This window comes from Bufo bufo, chromosome 2 (genome assembly GCF_905171765.1).
Source record: "Bufo bufo chromosome 2, aBufBuf1.1, whole genome shotgun sequence".
Classification (NCBI taxonomy): Eukaryota; Metazoa; Chordata; class Amphibia; order Anura; family Bufonidae; genus Bufo; species Bufo bufo.
Genome location: NC_053390.1, coordinates 321,457,938 through 321,476,606, shown reverse-complemented (window position 1 = coordinate 321,476,606; position 18,669 = coordinate 321,457,938).

Below are 18,669 nucleotides of genomic sequence, written 5' to 3'. Positions count from 1 at the left end.
CACATATCTGGCATAACTACTATGAGGGGCACATATCTGGCATAACTACTGTGAGGAAAGCACATATCTGGGTATAACAACTGTGAGGGGGCACATATCTGGGCATAACTACTGTGAGGAGGCACATATCTGGGCATAACTACAGTGAGGGGACACAAAAGTAGGCATAACTACTGTGACAGGAACAAAGGTGGGCATAACTGCTGTGAGGGGCCACAAGGAGGACATAACTATTTTGAAGGGACCACAAGGTTGGCTTAATTACTGTGAGGGGCCACAAGGTGGGCATTAGTACTGTGTAGTAGCATTTAGGGGAAATGTCCTAGATTAGCCAATCCCCTTTCCGGACAGCAGAGACATGACTGATAATGCTCCGTCCCTCTCTGTAATCTTTTTACTACAAAATCACGGTGACAACTTTATCTCACTGTGATTTTTGTAGTAAAAAGATCTGTTTGGAACGGGGCTTGGCTCTCCTTCACGCAGTTGATTACCCCCACAGCATCCGCTCATGTGAAAGAGCTCTTAGTGTAAAGAAAATCTGCCGTCTCTTTGTAAAAATGGGGGGTAGCCAGATCTAAAGTTTGCACTGGGGCCCATAATACTCTAGTTACGCCACTGTGCTGATCACTTCACAACTGGGGGCTGGGGATAACACTCGGTAGGGAAAACACTGAAGTGGACTTGGGGGTTTCGGTTAGATTACGTTATAGGGACAGCGGATATCTATTAGATTGATGGGGGTCCTAACTCTGGGATCCCTACCGATCACAAGAATGCATACCTCCTGCAGCCCCCCTGAAATGAACAAAGCGGCCAGTAAGGCATTCATGCAGCCTCTTCATTCATTTCTAAGGGAATTCCAGAGATAGCCAAGCACTATACTCCTGTGGATAGGGGATATCCGGATTACCCCTTTAACATTAAACCAATGCTCTGGGTTCTCCCTTCTCAGGATTGGTAGGACTCTTGGTTGGCCCCAGATGACCGCATATACATCTACACAAAGAAGAAACGTTTAATTTTCTTTGTACCCCATCTTCGTTTTTAATGACCTTCTTAAAAAACAAGCACAACATTTCCCATACATCTGTGGGACCAATATTTATAATAAATTGTTGTCACAGACACTTGCCCCATTGTATTCCTTTCGAGAGACACATTCAATAATTACCTCGACTGTTACGTTGAACAGTAACGGTGTATATCCAGCAGGCATATATTATTACTTTGACTACTGAACAATATGCGCCCTACTGAATACAGCAGCAGATATGGCGGCTCCTGCTGCTCTATAAACGTATGTCTGCGGCTTTCCATTTCCAGTTGCCGCTCTGTCTTTATTAGAGAGCCAATAAAGATAAAGGAGTAGGAAATAACCCTCATTTAGCATTCTGTTATATCAGGCAAAACAAATACTTAAAGCAGTATGCCACTTAAATATTCCAAGACGGACTCGCTGCTGTCAAAGTACTAATCCTAGGAAATGTAATATTATTAGCTCGGCTCATTTTGTGCACTGCATGCTCTCATTCAAGTCCTCAAATACAAAAGGAAATATTGCACCTACTATCCACAGTTACTTGTTATTAATGGTTCCTGCCAAGACACCCATGGCTGCAATCTTCGCTATTTTCAATGTATTATTAGGTCTTTATAAACGGCTATAGCGGCTTTACTTGCGGTGCTTTATCTATAACGTATGTATTACGTACAGCTATATATATCATGGTGACAATGAAGAGGGCCTTGGAGTTAATGTGACTGCTTTCCAGCCCAGGTCTTAAAGGAGTATTCACATTCCGGATAAACTATAAAAACATATGATAGATGTGGGTCGTACATCTGGGCTCTCTCCATTTATTTACAAAAACCGTCCAGCATGCTTGCCTAGTTTAGATTGCTCTTAAAGTGGTATTTCTATCTCAGACAGATGTCTTATAAGAACGGCTTCCACTGTTCCATCAGCACCTCTGTCGACAATGTGGGTCTCCCGACCTGAGTCACGACCAACGAAGTACAAAAAAAAGGTACGAAGGCGCTCCCTAGGGTGGCAGAATAGATGGCAAGTAGCGCAAGCGGTTCAGCTTACCGAATCCAGTTGTGCATCCTTAGGCACAACTCTGGGAGCCTCAATGAATAGCTGCTGCACCACTCCTTCATAACTGGATCAAGGTCCCACTCAATCATACGTAATAGGAACAGAAAATAGGGGCCTAAATGTGTGCTGCTATTATTTATAAAAAAAAGTGTACCATATTTAAAATAAATAAATAGATGTGCAATTAAAATTCACATGTTTCAGGAAGTTGGACAGATGCCACAAAAAAGTATGTTAATTGTGACCGCACATGCATTTATTTATTTTGAATAAACACTTGAACTGCAGCGCTGATTTAAACCCTATTGTTTTCTTCCTACAATGTATGATTGAGCCGGGCCGCGATCTGGACACCCACTGGAGTATCCACTGGCCACAACATCCAGGTGGAGAATGAATGAAGCGGTGGGACTTGCATTTATCAGATATTTATGGTGTAGCCTGTGGATATACCGCAATCATCAAAGAGTGAAAGATTAGAATACCACTTTAAAAACTTTTTTTTTTTATACCATACAAAATAATGAATTAGCACTTAAAGGGTTTGTCCGGGATTTTTCTATTGATGACCTATCAGATCGGTGATAGCTGTATGAGGAGACGGCGTCTCACCTGTCTGCTGCGCATGCCGTCTCCTCATACAGCTGATATTAATGATCTATCTTGAGGATAGGCCATTAATAGTAAAAGCCCGGACAACCCCTTCAAGAGCCATAAAGTACTACTGCACTTACATCTTACAAAGTACTATATAGTCTTACTCTATGTGATCAAGCAAGATGAACTTTTTATGTTTTGTTGCAGTGTGGTATTTTTTACAAAAACGGAGCAGCTATATGTGGTTGGCGCAACGGCCCTGTAGTACTGGTGCCAATCCAAAAAGGTCTATATTTTCATTGATTTCTACAACACGCTGAGGCTAATTTGTTGCTTGTGAAATTAACCCTAAAGAGTATCTGCATGCTTACGAGAGGGATAGTGGGCTTATTAAAGGCAAGCACCAATGTGAGTACAGTGCGGCAGAATAAATTAGTCTTATAACAGACAGTAAATAATTATTTGCCCTATAAATATGTTTCAATAAAATCCTATGAAAATGCACTCATTTTTCTTTTCTTCCAGAAGGCTTTCCACCCGTGTCTAAGCCACCCTAATAGAAACATCTAGTGATAAAAAAGAAATAATGCAGCAATTCACACATGAGTCCAGCTGATGTGCCTATAAAGACCTCAAGGAACACTTGATTGAACATCACTGCAACGCTATTAAAAAGAATTTCCAATTAATCAATATCCACTATAACTGGTCAAACACACCATACTGCATCTAGTCTCATGTTACACCTAGGAGTAAATCAAGATGCTAAAGTATCTCAGAAAATCTGAAATCTATTTTAATTAACCAAACAATTTGGAGAAATATGGATTTTAGTTTCCCTTGCAAGGTTTCCAATGGATTGGTTTGGGATGGATTAACTCGTCACCTCACATGTCAACATGTATTGTCTCATTCTGAATTGATTTACAGTACAATGGAGATTCATTTATGGTCTTTTCTTTAGGTGTCACTGTACATTTCCAATTTCTTGTCTTTATTAAAGGAACTCTAACAAAAAATGTACATAAAAATATAAAAATATTCTTCCCATAATCTCCTGCATTCCTTTGATCCTATTTCATCTCATATTACAATTAAAAGTAGGAAATTTATGAAGAAATCTTGGTGTGTCCATGGAGGTCATCCATGTTTCCTGTGTCTGACTGTAAGATAACTGCAGCCTTACCCCTCTGCTCTGTCTGCAGAATGACAAAGATTGATAGGCTCAGCCCCCAGCCAAAGGTGGAACAGATGAGCAGGAGGTTAAGACTGTTTGTTTTAGGATCCGACTGGGCAACTATATTTTTTCCTTCATTTTTATGCTTAAAGGGGTTGTCATGGATTAGAAAAACATAGCTGCCTTCTTCCAAAAACAGCACCACCCCTGTCCACATCTTATGTGTGGTATTGCAGCTCTGCCCCATTGGCTGTGTTTGGAAGAAAGTCGGCATGTTTTTCTAAACCTGGACAACCCCTTTTTTTTGCCTATGTATTTATTTATTTATTATTGTTGATTAATTGCCGCCTTAGCAAATACATTTTTTATTACTTGTTCCTTAGTACATATATGTTTTTTTATTTTTATTTAACATCTTTATTAATACAAAAAAAATCACACAAAATACAATTAGAAGTTAATACAAATTTTTTCCCCTTTTTTTCTTCCCTTTTCTCCCCTCTCCCCCAACCCCCTCCCCCTTCTTTCCCTTATCCCCTATCTTTTTCCCCCCCTTAACCCCTGTATCCCCCCCAGCATGTGATGCGTGCCCCCCAGCATCCCCCCCCAACCCCCTTTGAAAAAAGTAAGGAGAAGGGAGGAGAGTGGAAAGGGAAAAATAAAATAAAAAATTAATTATAAAGTTTAAGACACAATAACATTATACAGTCCTGTCAGAAATGCCAGCCGTCCCATATCTTAACCCATTTCTCTAGTCCACCCCTCTGCTTATAGAGGATCTGTTCATAATTTTTCACCTTATTAACCAGATTTATCCAGTTATTCACTTCTGGGGCCTGACGTGCAAACCAGCTCCGACTGATCAGGACCCTGGCCAATAGTAGTACTCTGCCTAATAGAATCTTTTGAGGCTTATGAACAATTAGTGTCGAGAGATCGTTCAATAAAAACAATTGTGGCTCAAGAGGAATCCGTATTTTTAATTTATAAATCAAGAGCTTATTAATACCACTCCAATATGCCCCGATTTCTGGGCATGCCCAGATCATATGTAGGTAGTCCGCACCAGCAGTATCACATCGAGGGCAATTGGAGGAGGCTCTTATTCCACACCTGTTTAACCAAGTAGGGGTAACATATAATCTATGGTAAATATTGAACTGTATTAGAACATGATTAAAATTGTGAGAAAGTACGACAACCCCTTTCATTTCTAGGTTTTTGGTTCCTTTAGACTACCGTCAAGTTCATCAAATTGAAATGCATGTGAACAAATAATATCATCACTAAAGCAATGAACTATGTTGTAATAATAGTAATGAAGGTTAAAAAAAAAGAGATATATGAACCAACATAGAGTAATTTACTACTTCAGGATGTGCTGTACATTGCCATTACTTAAAGGGGTTGGTCACTTTCTGGCTACCTGTGACCAATGTGTATGTAATATGACTGTATGGCACTTACTAATATAGCCTTTGTTAATATTCTGTGCCATTGGCTATATTTCAAATCTTCTGTGCTGTCCGCATATTGCCTTGTCCATAAGATGGCTGCTGATGGAGGGTCATGTGACCAGGAACATCACTCCCTCTCCTCCATTCAAATACACTGCAACAGTACAAGAGCAGATGGCAGGTGCAGTGTATTTAAATGGGTAAGTCGTAACATAGAGGCGATTTACCTGATCACATGACCCTTTATCAGCAGCCATTTTATGTCTACGTGTAAACAACACAAAAGACTTGGCAAACAAGGGGGCATACCTTATGAAATATCGAAAATGGTGCAGAATTTCAACAAAGGTTATATTAGTAAGTGCCCTATAGTCATCTTACAGACACATTGGACAATAATAACCAGAAAGTGACCAACCCCTTTAAAACTAACTTCAATCTAATCAGAACCTATGGACATAGATTTGGAGCATAATATAAATAATTTAGGGAAAATGTGGGAGGCCCCTGTTGGAAATGATCAGGTTCAGGCCAAAATCGATCTACTATATATGGCCAGCTTTAGCTTCGTTCTGCCTGGTTGATGCAATTCTCCCAATGTCCGTAAAGCGCTATGGAATATGTTGGCGCTATATAAGCAAGAGAAATAAAGAATAAATAGTGCCCCCATCTCTGCATGTGAGGTTTATGCAATATGTTTTTTACAAATATGTCACTGCAAACAAATACCAAATGAATTTAGAATCTGATTAGAAGAATATGAATGCGCTGTATAGTAGGGGGCCTACAGTCCTCTATGGCAGCCCTATTACTGCCACCTACATAACGGAGCCATGATATAGCCTTAAAGTCCTAAGAAACAGGATCCTGGATTAGAAACCAAAATCCTTTTAAAAATATTTTGGGATGCCAGTACCAATGTTTCATGATCACTAGTGCGGTGAGGGTAGGTTGTCTTGCCAGGATTGCATCATACATACTAGATTTTACTGAAAAAATTGAATTATTTTGAGAGAGCTGAGCAGTGGTACTCTGCTGTATGGTCAGAAATAAAAGAAAAGTTGATACCCCAACGTATGTGTTTATCCCCCTCCTTCCCATGATGTGCAGAGCCTGGGGTACTTAGTGTACATAGTGATGACCATGCATAACATTAACCACTTAAAGACCACAGTTTTATACCCCCCTAGTGACCAGGCCCTTTTTACAAATCGGCACTTCACAATTTTAACGGTTTATTGCTCGGTCATGCAACTTGGCACCCAATTGAATTTTACCTCCTTTTCTTCTCACAAATACAGCTTTCTTTTGGTGGTATTTGATTGCTGCTGACATTTTTCGTTTTTCTGATATTAATCAAAATAGACCACAATTTTCTCAAAAAAAGTGTATTTTTAACTTTTTCTGGTAAAATTGTTCAAATATAATTACATTTCTATACAAGTTTGTGTCAGAATTTATTGTGCTACATGTCTTTGATAAAAAAAAATCCAATAAGTGTATATTTATTGGTTTCCGCAAAAGTTATAGCGTTTACAAACTATGGTACAAAAATGTGAATTTCCGCATTTTGAAGCAGCTCTGACTTTCTGAGCACCTGTCATGTTTCTTGAGGTGCTAGAATGCCAGGATAGTATAAATACCCCCAAATGACCCCATTTTAGAAAGAAGACACCCCAAATTATAGGGGCATGATGAGTTCATGTATGATTTAATTTTTCACAAGTTAGCGGAAAATGACACTTTCTGAGGAAAAAATAAATAAATAAAGTTTCCATTTCTGCTAACTTCTGGCAAAAAAATTAAAAATCTCCCACGAACTCACTATGCCGCTCAGTGAATAGCTTGGGGTGTCTACTTTCCGAAATGGGGTCATTTGTGGGGTGTGTTTACTGTTCTGCCATTTTGGGCGGGGCTAAATTGTGAGCAACCCTGTAAAGCCTAAAGGTACTCGTTGGACTTTCGGCCCCTTTACGACCCTAGGCTGCAAAAAAGTGTCACACATGTGGTATTGCCGTACTCAGGAGAAGTAGGGCAATGTGTTTTGGGGTGCATTTTTACATATACCCATGCTGGGTGAGAGAAATATCTCTGTAAATTGACAACTTTGTATAAGAAAATGTAAAAAGTTGTCATTTACAGAGATATTTCTCACACACAGTATGGGTAAATGTAAAAATACACCCCAAAACACATTGCCCTACTTCTTCTGAGTACGGCGATACAACATGTGTGACACTTTTTTGCAGCCTAGGTGCGCAAAGGGGCCCAAATTCTAATGAGTACCTTTAGGATTTCACAGGGCATTTTTACGCATTTGGATTCCAAACTACTTCTCACGCTTTAGGGCCCCTAAAATACCAGGGCAGTATAAATACCCCACAAGTGACCCCATTTTGCAAAGAAGACACCCCAAGGTATTCCATGAGGGGCATGGCAAATTCATAGAAGTTTTATTTTTTTTGGCACAAGTTAGCGGAAATTTTTTCTTTTTTTTTTCTTACAAAGTCTCATATTCCACTAACTTGTGACAAAAAATAAAATTTTACATGAAATCGCCATGCCCCTCACGGAATACCTTGGGGTGTCTTCTTTCCAAAATGGGGTCACTTGTGGGGTATTTATACTGCCCTGGCATTTTAGGGGCCCTAAAGCATGAGAAGAAGTCTGGAATCCAAATGTCTAAAAATGCCCTCCTAAAAGGTACTCATTGGAATTTGGGCCCCTTTGCGCATCTTGGCTGCAAAAAAGTGTCACACATGTGGTATTGCCGTACTCAGAAGAAGTAGGGCAATGTGTTTTGGGGTGTATTTTTACATATACCCATACTGTGTCTGAGAAATATCTCTGTAAATGAAAACTTTTTCCATTTTTTTATACAAAATTATCAATTTACAGAGATATTACTCTCACCCAGCATGGGTATATGTAAAAAGACACCCCAAAACACATTGCACTACTTCTCCTGAGTACGGTGATACCACATGTGTGACACTTTTTTGCAGCCAAGATGCGCAAAGGGGCCGAAAGTCCAAAGAGCACCTTTCACAGGGCATTTTTACGCATTTGGATTCCGTGAGGGGTATGGTGAGTTCATGTAAGATTTTATTTTTTGTCACAAGTTAGTGGAATATGAGACTTTGTAAGAAAAAACAAAAAAACAAAAAAAATCTATTTCCGCTAACTTGTGCCCAAAAAAAAATCTTCTATGAACTCGCCATGCTCCTCAAAAGTGATCTTTATAGCGCCGCAGCGATTTTATGGTGTTTTTGCAGTGATCAGAAAAAAAAATTCTGTTACTGCGGTGGGGCGGACTGAACGCAAGTGTGCGCACAAGATCAGGCCTGATCGGGCGAACACTGCGTTTTTTGTAGAGCCTATAGAACATGTCCAATTCTTGTCCGCAATTGCGGACAGGAAAAGGCATTTTCTATATAGTTCTGGCAATGTGCGGAACCGCAAAATGCGGAAAGCACATTGCCGGTGTCCGTGTTTTGCGGATCCGCAAAACACATACGGACGTCTGAATGGAGCCTTACAGGGGGGTGATCAATGGCAGGGGGGTGATCAGGGAGTCTATATGAAGTGATCAGGGGTTAATAAGTGACAGGGGGGGGGGGTGTAGTGTAGTGTGGTGCTTGGTGCTACTTACAGAGCTGCCTGTGTCCTCTGGTGGTCGATCCAAGCAAAAGGGACCACCAGAGGACCAGGTAGCAGGTATATTAGACGCTGTTATCAAAACAGCGTCTAATATACCTTTCTGGGGTTAAAAAAATCGCATCTACAGTCTGCCAGCGAATGATCGCCACTGGCAGGCTGCAGATCCACTCGTTTACCTTGCGATCCTATAAACGCGCGCTCACAGGAAATCTCAGCTCACGCGAGATGACGCCTTTCGGCGTTAGTGTGACCGCAAGGGGTTAAAATGGCTGCATTATGATGCCTGGGTTTACCATCTGGTGGTTATTATCTCTTCAACACCAAAGGGTGACCACTGGGCTAAGGGCTGTATTACGCTGGCAGATGAGCCTTACGATTGTTGGGAAGGAAGCCTTCCATCTCAGTAAGAACCTGCTCGTCAGTGAAGGAGACCGCTGCATTTACATGCCATCACTCGTCCCCGTACAGAATCATTATTTGCTGGCAGCAGAGTGTGATTAGACGGCACGATCTGCTGCCGGCAAACAATGACTTTTGAGCCTGCATAAATGATGCGATTAGCGATTGATCATTCATCGGATAATCGGCGGCACCTTTTCACCGGCAGATCATGGCTAATGAGCGTTCCTACGAATGCTTGTTAGCGATGATCTGGCCGACTCTCGACCAGTGTAATACACCCTAATATCCCACCTATCTGATTGCTAGCAATGCAGTTCCTCCTGTCCTGTACGGGTCCTTAAAGGGAATGTGCTATGGGAAAATGACCTCTAATGTAAATAGTTTTTTTTATACCATATTTTTTTATTGTCATGTTTTTGTAAGCATATTTTTAATATATTGGGGGTCATTTATCAAGCTGAAATACGCTTAAATTAGGCGTATTTCAGGCGGCAAGTTAGTTGCGCCGCAATCTGCGACTTCTCCCTGCTCACACCAAGTCTAAAAAATGGACGTGGCATTGGCGGGGAAGGGGAACCACTGGCAGGCCTGTATCATTTACCATTTTCATCACTGCTGTGTCACATTTAGAAGCAGTGCTGGATACGCCAAAGTTATGAAGAGGCCGGCGCCTTTTCCTAACTTCGGGGATCCACTGCCAGCGATGGGGCTTTATTAAGACCGGCGTCTAAAATGCTGGTCTTAATAAATGTGCCCTATTGTTTTAAATTTTCATGTTAATAGCTATATTTTTCACAAAGGTCACTAAACTTGATTTTAGCTGAGCATCTCATGTCTATTGTGCCTGTGGTCTATGTTGTTGCTGTATATTTCAAAATGCTGTTAACAGCAAAAAGGCAGCCCCCATAATCTTGTACAGAGAGTACCAAAAAACAACCTACAATCCGAAATTAGCACATTTAACTCTCAATGACAACATTTAATAAAGAAAGGCTACAGCCATTTCCAAGAGCCCCATATCAGCCACATGGACCACCTTTATGACATGTATACCCTTTCCCAACAGCTATCTTTTGTCCATGGTTGAGTTAGTTATTTTTAAAGAGCTGTAATCATCACATTGTGACATCACATTTCTCATTATACCCATTTATAAATGGGCCATGTGGCTATAAATTATTAACTTTAAGGTGCCCACACATATAAAACATAAATTGGCCCAATCCGATGATATTGGTGGGACTGGCCAACTATCTAATGTGCATGAATGTTTTTTCAGCGGGCAGCTAATGTATACTGTATTGGCACCATAAGCCCCGGGAGCCTGTGTCTGTTCTTGCCCTTAAGGCACATTTACATGTGTCGACCAACCAGGCAATTATGGAGAGGGACCGTTCCTTCCCGATAACTGCCTGCCTGTCAGTGGAGGTGAAATGCTGCATTTACTCATCCACTGTATGGGGACAAGTGATGGCTGCTGCAATCGCTCATCCTCATAAAGATTCATTATTTCTGGGCAGCAAGATCTGCTGCCCATAAGCTATGATTTGGGTGTCTACACCATCATCAATAATTTCACGCTTGGTCAGGGGGTGATCTGTAACACCTTTAAACAGTCCGATTATTAGGAAGGAGCATTCCTGATAATCGGCTTGACAATTTCCCCCTGTAAACCCCCCTATGGTAAAGATCTGAATACACACATATGTTTCCATGTATGTCAAATCTAATTATTCAAAAAATTCTGTAATAATCTCTGGGTTGTAGGTCATATACTTGCATTTGCAATGTAGAAGATAATTAAAATTTGACATAAACAATACGATGAGTAATTAAAATTGCAGCGTTAACCTGTGCTGTTTCTAGACGCAATGCAAGCTCCCACACATATCTATGAGAATATTATATCAGCCACTAATTGCGTGTGGACTTTGATTAACAGACTCTGAGAAGTGTACATGTGTCACGTCAGGGAAGGCTCCAGGCTTCTCCAAAGCAATTTGTACTGAATCTGAGGCACTGATCAATAAATGTCAAGATAAGAAAAGCAATGCAATTGGATCAGCCATGGCGATGATATAAGAAAGACAAGACAGGGCTGACCTTAGAGTAAGACACTCAATTGTTATCTTTGGTCTTGTGATAAATAAAAGCCTGGAAGTGACAGGAAAGCCAGGCATGTCAGCATCCAGCCTTTTCAGGAGCTTCTTTCTCTTTGCTTTATTTAATTTCATGATTTCCAAGATCTCTTTTCTTATGCTGACAATTATTTTCCCATAACTGTAATGAGGTCTCTCCAACAAAAGAAAATGGAAAGTAAATGGAAGAAATGAATGAAATGTAATGGCACAGAGAATGATGGAGAGGACTAGTATGAATTATGAGAATAGCAAGGGTCATGTCAAATGTCAGAGTATTCCAGTCTCCAGAAACCTCGTCCCCCGAGAAGTGTGACAGATGCATATAGTGACTAGGCCTCCAGCAGTACAATAATGCCATTATTGAAGGTGTAGTACAAATATAAAACAACACCACTGCTTACTTCCAGAAAGAGCCCTGCATGTGGCCTTGAGTTGTATGTGTTATTGCAGTTCAGCTTCTTTGAAAGGAATAGGACTGACAACAAGTTATTCATTTTCTAATCCTGGCCAACCTCTATTAACCTATTTATTCTCAACCTCCCCAGGCTCTGTCCTAGTATACACAGTAGTGTTGAGCAAATTTTCAAAAATAAAATTCGGCCGATTTGCTGAATTTTCCGAAAAGATTCAATTCGATCTAAATTTATTTGTGGTGAATTGCATAAAAAGAAACAGCTATTTCCTGGCTGCAGAGAGCCTTTATAATGGTGTAGAACACTGTGCCTTGCAGTAACACGCATAGGAAGTCTGCTGTGGTAGTAAAACAATACTGTGAATCAGTATGTCACGCACATGACAGGCGTCTCTCTTAGAATCACTGCACACTTCACTTATTTGGGCAGTTAAGGGTCCAAAACTGACCAAATAACTCTAGTGTGAACTCAGCCTTACAGGTCAATGTTAGCGTCAGGTATAAAGAACCGTGCAGAGGCCCAGGATCCTACTATAGCGTGAAAGAGCGCACTGCTTTTACACCGTCGTTAGCTGATTCCACATAGATGTCTACAGAACCTGTTCTATTAAACGCTTATACATGTAGAGCCCCCTGACAGGGTGGAGAGGGTGTCAGCAGTAAGTTTGTGTCAATGATTATTTTGCCCTTCCTCTGATCCGTCAGAACAATAACCCACAAAAAACGGATCCTGTCTGTGGAGCATAAGCCTACACTCGGTCAGCATTTGGTCAGTAATCCATCAGTATTGCTAATGCCCAAAAAAAAAAGAGTGGATCCAAAACAGAGATGACACGTAAATGGAATCTTTGCATGTCTTCTGTGTTTTCTACCCACTCCTGCTTTTGGCTACCAAATCATGTAGGCGCCACGTCTCCAGTCCCCTTATCAACATCTGTTCCGGGATATAAAGCAGTGGAAAGACGTTGTTCATCCCATACTCCTGGCGACTGACAAATAACGTAGCATCCTCAAAGGGCATGAGCAAACGGCAGGTGTCACACATGAGCTCCCACATTAGGCGTGGCCAAAACAACTGTTTGGAACATTCTTATAAAGAAGGAACGCACCGGTGAGCTCAGCAACACCAAAAGACCCGAAAGACCACGCAAAACAACTGTGGCGGATGACCGAAGAATTCTTTCCCTGGTGAAGAAAACACCCTTCACAACAGTTTGCCAGATCAAGAACACTCTCCAGGTGGTAGGTGTATGTGTGTCAAAGTCAACAATCAAGAGAATATTTCACCAGAGTGAATACAGAGGGTTCACCACAAGATGTAAACCATTGGTGAGCCTCAAAAACAGGATTGCCAGATTAGATTTTGCCAAATGACATCTAAAAAGCCTTCACAGTTCTGGAACACTACCCTATGGACAGATGAGACCAAGATCAACTTGTACCAAAGTGATGGGAAGAGAAGAGTATGGAGAAGGAAAGGAACTGCTCATGATCCTAAGCATACCACCTCATCAGTGAAGCATGGTGGTGGTAGTGTCATGGCGTGGGCACGTGTGGCTGCCAATGGAACTGGTTCTCTTGCATTTATTGATGATGTCACTGCTGGCTGAAAGTTTGATTTATGATTATTATTCTGTCCCATTACTTTTGGTCTCTTAACAAGTGGGAGGCCCATATGAAAACTGTTGTAATTCTTACACCGTTCACCTGATTTGGATGTAAATACCCTGAAATTAAAGCTGACAGTCTGCAGTTAAAGCACATCTTGTTCATTTCATTTCAAATCCATTGTGGTGGTGTATAGAGCCAAAAATGTTAGAATTGTGTCGGTGTCCCAATATTTATGGACCTGACTGTATATTGTCCTTGACCATAGTTACAGCTCCACACGTCGGTGGTGCCGTGCACTTTGTTCTGTTCTATTCTTCTGTTCTACATATTTGTGCAGGGCTGGTACTGCCTTTTTGGCAAAGAAATGATGGCTTGGGACTCTCCACCTTGGCTTGGCACAAGCCATCAGTTTTCTGGAAGGTGCAGAGCCCACCACTTGGAAAGGGAGGGACAGCAGCACCAGCAACTTGGCCAGGAGCAGGTTCAGCTTCTGCACTGTTGGATGAGTGCATGAATATTGTTGTCTCTTGGAAATCGCTTCGGTGATCAATTGCTGACAGAATGACTGACCAGAAGTAGGAGGGTGAGGAGCAGGAGCATCAGGACCGGTAGATGATGGGAAGGACATAACGCTCCCTTCGGCTGAGGTGGTGGAGCCTTGACTGCCTGAAATCAGGTGCATGCCACTGCGTGATGCAGCGGTTGCTGCGGCAGGCTGGACCACCACATTGGAGCCACGGTTCTCCCAGGCCACTTTATGGTGATATTGCATATGTTGACGCAGGGCCGTGGTGCCAACATTGGCACCCTGACCACGCTTCACCTTCTGCCAACAGATTCGGCAAATGGCCATGTTCACCTCCTCTGGCGGCTTAACAAAAAACTGCCACACCGCCGAGTAGGAGATTTTACCCCCAACACTCCGCGCTGACTGACTGCTACCGCCGCTGCCTCCGTGAACCCCTGCACCACTACTTTCCGTTTGGCTCCCGACCTCACACTGCTGCCACCCTGCTGACTCCCAATTGCAATCAGCTACACTATTATCAAGTACTGTCTGCACATCACTGATGTCCTCCTCAACAGTCTCTGAGCCAGGAGCCTGAGCGCTCGCAACACCAGCTTCCATGCCACTCTCCTCATCACTACTTGCCCACCTACCGGAGGAAGCAGCGGCTGTCTCCTCCAGATCTTGGCTGGGCAGTAGCTGCTGACTGTCCTCTAGTAGCTCATCCTCACTGTATAGTGGAGCTGAGCCCACAGGATATATGACTTCTCTGGCTGAGGGAACAGAAAAGGACATAGGCAGGTTGAGGACTTTTTGTTTTCCAGTAATACTCGCCAAAAAAGGCTGTAATTTTATCACTTCACCACAGAACGGCTAATAAGCCCTTATTTTTTCCAATTATACACGCCAAAAAAGGCTTTAGAACATATAACTGCACCGCTGAATGGCAAATAATACTTTTTGTTTTCCACCAATACACCCCAAAAAAAGCTGTAATTTTCTCACTTCACTACAGCTAATAAGCTCCCCTAAAAAAAAGGCTTTGAACACATAACTGCACTGAAAAAAGGGCTAATAAGACGTACAAATATTTCCTAGTAATACACCTTGTAAATGGCTGTATCACACAGCACTTGCACCCCAATAACAAGAAAGGTTTGCTGGAATTACGGAGGTATCATCTATTGCAAACCTGAAAGCAGCAGTATAATGACAATTTGGATCCCTAGTCAGTGCAGCAAGGTGTAATAGGATTGTTCCTATTACCAGGCTGTAAACTCCCCCATTGAACCCTGTTCTGCTTCAATACTGTGTAATAATTCCTCCCTATCCTTTCCCAACACTTCTAATGCTTTTTTCCTGAAATTCTAGTCTTCCCTAGAACTTTCTCTAACGCCTGCTAACGTCTCTCCCTGCACTAAGTACACTGGAAAATGGCTGAATCCAAGATGGCTGAGGCTAGTTATAAGGCTGTGACATCACAGGGCTGGCTGGCTGCTAATTGGCTGCATACATGGCATTGTGGGTGATCCCTCGCTCCCAGAGTTCTTTGCTCCATGTCCTAACATGTGCAGCAGCCATTTTAGGAAAAAATGTGATTCGTTACCACGAACTGTGAGGAAATTCCTATTCGGTGTGAATAAAATTTTTCCTGATCGCATTCCACTTCGTCAACTTCTATTCACTCATCTCTAATACACAGCAAAGCTGAAAAAATATTGATGAATGATTAAATATTATGTCACATTAACCTTTAAAGAAAGAGCAAGATGACCAGGTAGACTATGACACAGTTTTTTATACACAAATAATATATTCATTACTAACAATGTTTTAAACTGGAGATGAGCGAACCACTCGAGATTCGGTTCAGTTCAGGTTTGCCGAATTTTTGAAAAGTTTGATTCAGACTCAAATCGAAGTTATTCCATTTGCCCTGAAAATTGGTATATAAACCCCTCTAGCCACCTAGGGCTCATCGTTTAAAAAAAAAACAACATATTTTTTGATTCGTTTTTTATGAATTTTCTCTTTTTTCCTCCCCCCTCCCCAAGCTCTGGAATGCAATGACAGCAACAGTAATTGATGTCTAAGTGACACTGACATACATAGCTATTAGAGATGAGCGAATTTCAGATTTTGAAATGCTTTGTTTGGTGGTAAAAGCAGAATTGCGTTATGGATTTCGTTACCACGGACCATAACGCAATTCTATGACAGAATGCATAACAGAATGCCCTTAAAGGCATTCCGTTATTCATTCCGTCATAATAGAAGTCTATGGGCTGCAAAACGGATCCGTCCCATTTCCGTTATGCAGGGATGGTTTCGCTATGCAGGCCATAGACTTATATTATGACGGAATGTATAACGGAATGCCACTAGAGGCATTCTGTTATTCACTCCTTAGTAGAATTGCGTTATGGTTCTGTTTTTACCACCAATCGAAGCGTGAACAACTTTCATAACATGAAATTCGCTCATCTCTAATAGCTATGTTTAAAAACACACTGTGCCGTGGCATGTGTATACTTTTTCATATTCCAAAGCTTCCAAAACCTGTCCCTTATTGGGGGCAGATGATGTTTAAACACACACGGTTTTAGGTACCTTGTACACAAGCGAGTTTTCCGCGCAGGTGCAATGTGTGACGTGAACGCATAGCACCCGCACTAAATCCTGACCCATTCCTTTCAATGGGTTTGTGTACATGAGCGTTTTTTTCATGCATCACTTGTGCGTTGTGTGAAAAATTAAGGGTGGGTTCACACTACCGTTAGGGATTCCGTTATGGCTTTCCGGTATAACAGGCTTATAACGGAACATAACGGAATCCATAGGATGGAATGCAAAACGGAAGCCTTTAAGAGGCATTCCGTTTTGCTCCGTCCTAATAGAAGTCTATGGGAAAACATAACGGATCCGTCTGGGTCCCGTTATGCAAGACGGAAAACAAAGTCCTGTCGACAGGACTTTGTTTTCTGTCTTGCATAACGGGAACCAGACGGATCCATTATGTTTTCTCATAGACTTCTATTAGGAGGGAGCAAAACGGAATGCCTCTTAAAGGCTTCCATTTTTCATTCCGTCATAATGCAAGTGTATGGGCAGCAAAACAGATCCGCCCTTCTATCTTATGGATTCCGTTATACCCATGTTATAACGGAAATCCATAACGGAATCCCTAACGCTAGTGTGAACCCACCCTAAAATGGTACGCCAGCAACTGCACCGCCAGCAGCTTGTGAAGGTGGGAATTAAGCTTGTGCATCATCGGATTGCTGGGCGTGTAGAGGTGTTTCCTGGCCACGCATTCCGTTATCGATGGCTGATGATGAAGTAGAGGAGGAGTCTGGAGGAGAAGTGGAAAAGGATGACGATGTGAAAGACACCATACTGCCTGTGGATGCGGCCTGGCTACCACAAGGGGCATGGGAATAAAGAGGGAACCATGTGGTTCAATAGAGCAGTGGAACTAACGGCATAATGGATCCAAAATCAGCTATTTACACTTGTGTGAAATAAGTGTTAGACCTCATGGATATGACCGTATATTCAATCGGGATTAGTTGGACCCATTCATAAAAACTGACAGCACACTAATGTTATCGGTGTACTATCCACATCAGTGTCGCAAATTATAAAACATGTTCTATTCTTGTCAGTTTTGTGGACAAGAATAGCCATTTCTGTTAGTGGGACTGAGAAAAAAAAATAAAAAGATTGCACACAGAAGGTGTCCTTATTTTGTGAATCTGCAAAATGGATACAGTCGTGTGTATGCAGCCTCAGGGCTCATGCACACGAACATATTTTGTTTCCGTGTCTGTTCCTTTTTTTTTGCGGCCCATATGCGGAACCATTCACTTCAATGGGGTTGCAAAAGAAACAGAAATGACTGTGTGCATTCCGTTTTCATATGTCCGTATTTCCGTTCCACAAGAAAAACAGAACATGTCCTATTATTGTCCGCATTACGGACAAGGAAAAGACTGTTCTATTAGGGGCCAGCTGTTCCATTCCACAAAATACGGAATGCACACTGACGTCATCCGTATTTTTTGCAGAACAGTGTTTTGCAGACCACAAAATACATATGGTCGTGTGCTCGAGTCCTTAATGTGACGAACCTGACAAATCTTTAGGCTTACCTGTTACAACAGGGATGCTCAACCCGCGGCCCTCCAGCTGTTGTAAAACTGCAACTCCCACTATGCCCTGCTGTAGGCTGTCCAGGCATGCTGGGAGTTCTAGTTTTGCAACAGTTGGAGGGCTGCAGGTTGGGCATCCCTGTGTTACAATGTTTCTTTGAACACGAATCCTTACGACTACAAAAAAATAAAAGCCCCCCCTTCCCCAAAAAAAAAAAAAAAAAAAATTAAAAGTGTATATTTAAATATAAACTGAAATCATTGTGAGCATGACCAATAGAAAAATCAAGTAAGCTGAGAAAATAAAAAGATCTGCTTTATTGTGAACCAGATAACAGTCTGGAAGCTGACCAGTGGAGACTATCACATTTCAGAAAAAAATTGAAAGGTGTTAATGTTTTCTACTTACAAATTTCTAAAAAGCTATGCAAAATAAAATATTTCTTTATAGT